Below are 4374 nucleotides of genomic sequence, written 5' to 3'. Positions count from 1 at the left end.
TTATGCTGTGCCTCAGGATTTAATTTTCTGCCTGTTTTGTTTTTAAACTCTCTCTCCCACTCCACACTCTTTGTTCTGGCCTTTTCCTTATTAATAAACAGTTCAGGGCCAGCTGTGGCCGTTTTGAGCTGCTAGTCACTTTAAATGCTGAGAGTATCTGTGCACATGCATGGCAGAAGAACCCACCAGTGGTGGAGGTGGGGTGTCCACTCGCTCAGGCACCCCCTTCTAGTCACCAGAGTGGAGGTAGTGTGTGTGTGGGGGCAATGAACAGATACCAAAAAAAAAAAAAAAAAAGCAAAACCGTCAACGTATATTGTCCACCTTTGCTCTGAGGTTCCTGTGGCATTATTCCTTGGCGGGTCTGCTTGCTCCCCTGGTTGGTCTTGCTGTTTGGTCTCACCCAAGTTGTTCCCTCTGGGCTGCAGACCCCTGCAGACTCTAAAGTATGAGAATTATTACTTCTGTACAAGTTTCACTAGCTATAAGCCTTCAAACTTTTAAAATATTCCTAGATATGTGGTTCAGAGTTTTGGAGCTCTCTCCTGAAGCCACTTCACCTGGTATTCTGTGGTATTGCTGACAGAGATTTTCACTGCATCTCTACCCTTCTACCATCAAGCTCTGACTATCAGTAAGTATTTTAAGCACTCTGCTTTCAGATTTAAGTACTCTGCTTTCAGAAAATAAGGTTATATCATCTGTATATTGCAGGTTGTTAATGAGTCTTCCTCATATCATGAGGCCACATTTCTCTTCATAGAATCCAGCTTCATAAATGATTTGCTCAGCATACAGATTGGATAATTACAGTGAAAGAATACAACACTGGTACACAACTTTCCTGATTTTAAACCATTCAATATTCCCTTGTTCTGTTTGAACAACTGCCTCGTGGTCTATGTACAGGCTCATCATGAGCACAATTCAGTGTTCTGGAAAATTCATTCTTTGCAATGTTATCCATACCTTGTCATAATCAACACAGTTGAAAGCCTTTGCATATTCAACGAACCACAGGTAAATGAAGCACACCTCTCTGGTATTATTTGCTTTCAGCTAAGATCCATCTGACTTCAGTAATTATATTCTTGTTCCATGTACTCTTCTGAATCTAATTTGAATCGTTGGGAGTTCCCTGTTGATGTATTGTTGCAGCAATATTTGAATTATCTTCAGCAAATTTTGCATTGTATATGATATTTATTATTCAATGATTTCCACATTTTGTTGGTTCACATCTCTTTGAAATGGACACAAATACAGAACTTTTCCTGTTGGCCAGGTAACTGTCTTCCAAATTTATTGGCATAGATGAGTGAGTGTCTCCAGTGCTTCATCAATTTAAAAAAAAATTTCAATTTGCATCCCATTGATTCCTGGAAACTTGTTTTTCACCAATGCCTTCAGTGCAGCTTTGACATTTTCTCCGCGGGAGAAAGATGAGGCTTTCTACTCCCAAAAAGATTTCCAACCTCGAAAACCCTGTACAGGGTCGCTATGAGTGGGAACTGACTCCACGGCACATAACAACAACAACAACAACCATAGGTTCTAGATCATATGCTAACTCTTGAAAGGGTTGAACATCGACTTTTTTGTTTTTGTTTTTTTGTTACAGTGATTGCGTATTTCTTCCATCTTCTTAGATGTTTTCTGCATCATTCAATATTTTGTCCATTTGTTGTTGTTAAGTGCCATTGAGTCAGTTCCGACCCATAGCGACCCTGTATAGGGTTTCCGAGGAGCATCTGGTGAGTTTGAACCACCGACCTTGCAGTTCAAATGGCTTTGCAGTCTGGTGCATTAACCCACAGCGCTGCACCAGGACTCCCATTTTGCCCGTAGAATCCTTAAATATTGCAAGCTTGATTTTTTGGTTCATTTCTTTCAGCTTGAGAAATTTTTGTTTTTCTAGCTCTAGGTCTTTGCAATTTTGTTGTAACAGACTTTGTCTTCTCAAGCTGCCCTTTGAAATTTTCTATTTACCTTTTAAAAATCTTATGTCTTCCTTTGACGTTAGCATCTCTATGCTGGTTAGAGCAAGTTTAGAGTCTCTTCTGATATCCATTTTGATTTTTGTTTCTTTTATTCCTGTCTTTTTAATGTCATTTTGCTTTCTTCCTGTACAATGTTCTTGATGTCACCCACAACTGTTCTGGTCTTTAGTAATTAGTGTCTAATGCGTCAAATCTTTTCTTGAGATGATCTTTAAATTCATGTGGGATATGTTCAGGGACATATTTTGGCTCTCATGGACTTTAAAATATTTTATTCAACTTCAACTTGAACTTGCATATAAGCAATTGATGGCCTGTTTTAAAGTCAGCCCCTCGTCTTGTTTTGTTTGATGATATTGAACTTTTCCAGTGTCTCTTCTCACAGATGTTGTCAATTTGATTTCTCTGTATTCCATCAGGTGAGGTCTATGTGTATAGTCATCTTTTATGCTGTTTAAAGATATATTTTCAATGAATTAGTTATTGGTCTTGCAAAATTCTATCATGCGATCTCTAGCATAATTTCTGTCACCAGTGCCATAGTTTCCAATTACTAATCCAACCTTCATACTGCAATCACCAGAATTATCAATGTTATTTTGATTACATTTGATCAATTTCAGATTGAAGAAGTTGATAGAATTCCTTGACATCTTTGTCACTGAGTTTAGTTGTAGGCTTATAAATTTGAGTAACAAAAACCGGTTTTCCTTTTAGGGGTATGGATATTATCCTATTGTAGATGGCAATGTACTTCAAGATAGATCTGGAAATGATATTTTTGATGACTACACCATTCCTCTTAGATTTGTCACTCCTGGCATAGTAAATCATATGACTTTCAGATTTAAAATGGCCAGTACCACTCCATTTCTGCTCAGCAATGCCGAGGATATCAATCTTTATGTGTTTCATTTCACTTTTGACAACTTCCAACTTTTCTAAATTCATACTTCTTACATTCAGTGGTTTGACTTTTAATGGATATTTGCAACTCTTCCCCCTCATTTTGAATTATACCCCATCAGCAAATGGTGCCTCCAAAGCTTTACTCCATTCATGTTATCATGAGGCAGTTCTTCCCCAGTCACGTTTTGAGTGCTTTCGCCTGAGGTCTCATCTTTAGGCACTATATCTGACAATAGCCTTCTGTTATTTATAAGCCTTTCAGTGGCTAGCCTGTCTGTATTACTCTGAAAGCTTAGATGAAAGTTGTTTACCATAGTGACCCAGCTGGTATTTTAAACAATGGTGATATAGCTTTCAGCATCAGGTAAGCTACCACAATACTAGAAATGGACAGATCAGTGATGGAGGGGTAAAGTTTTGGGCTCTAATTGATAGATTACATAGTCTATCAAACATAACTAAAATGCACAAACAACAGAAAATAAACTAGACTAAATTCTTCTAAAAATTTAATCACTTTTGTACATCAAAAGACTTCCCAAAAGAGTAAAAGGAGAACCTAGACTGGAAAAAATATTTTTGAAAATGACATATCTGACAAGGGGCTTAACTGACATATATAACAAAGGACAAGTAATTAAAAAATGGACAGACGACATGAACAGACACTTCACTAAAGCAGACACTCAGGTTTCCAACCAACATAAGAAGAAATATTGTGATCACTAGCGATTGTTGTTGTTGTTAGGTGCCATTGAGTCAGTATGACCCATAGCGACCCTATGCACAGCAGAACGAAACACTGACCGATCCTGCACCAACCTCACTACTGTTGCCATACTTGAGTCCATCAATGCTGCCACTTGGCCAATCCATCTCACTGGAGGTCTTCCTCTTTTTCTCTGACACTCCACCTTACCAAACATGATATCCTTCTCCAGCGACTGGTCCCTCCTGACAAATGTCCAAAGTATGAGAGACGAAGCCTGGCCATCTTGGCCTCCAAGGAGCACTCTGTCTGCACTTCTTTCAAAATGGATCTATTAGTTCTTTTGGCAGCCCATGGCACTTTCAATATTCTCCTCTAACACCACAATTCAAAATCATCAATTCTACAGTCTTCCTTATTACTGTCCAGCTTTTGCATGCATATGAGGTTATTGAAAATACCATGGCTTGGGTCAGGCACACGTTAGTCCTCAAGCTGACATCCTTGCTCTTCAACACTTTGAAAAGATCTTGTGCAACAATACTGTGCCTCTTGGTACCTCAGTGTCACTGGCTTTGGCTCCCTCAGCCTTCTGTGCCTCTTTTGTCTTGGCCGGGAAGCAGATACTCCAGTGCATGCCCCACCCCTGACCTCACTCGAGACATGTCTACTCCAGCTTGGCGGTGCCTCATGCGGGACTTCAAGAGGTTACAGGAGGATCCTCCTGCTACAGTGAGTGGGGGTGGGAGGCATGGG

At 39.5% G+C, this 4374-nt stretch overlaps 1 pseudogene; it reads left to right on the top strand.

Moving 5' to 3' along the window:
* The first annotated feature begins 4281 nt into the window (after window positions 1-4281).
* The window catches only part of LOC102828015, a 587-nt pseudogene continuing 494 nt past the window's right edge, over window positions 4282-4374 (top strand).

The sequence above is a fragment of the Chrysochloris asiatica genome, unplaced genomic scaffold (assembly GCF_000296735.1).
Source record: "Chrysochloris asiatica unplaced genomic scaffold, ChrAsi1.0 scaffold00622, whole genome shotgun sequence".
In the NCBI taxonomy this organism is placed as follows: domain Eukaryota; kingdom Metazoa; phylum Chordata; class Mammalia; order Afrosoricida; family Chrysochloridae; genus Chrysochloris; species Chrysochloris asiatica.
The sequence above is the reverse complement of the archived record's forward strand: the minus strand, read 5'-3'. Positions and strand labels throughout refer to the sequence as shown.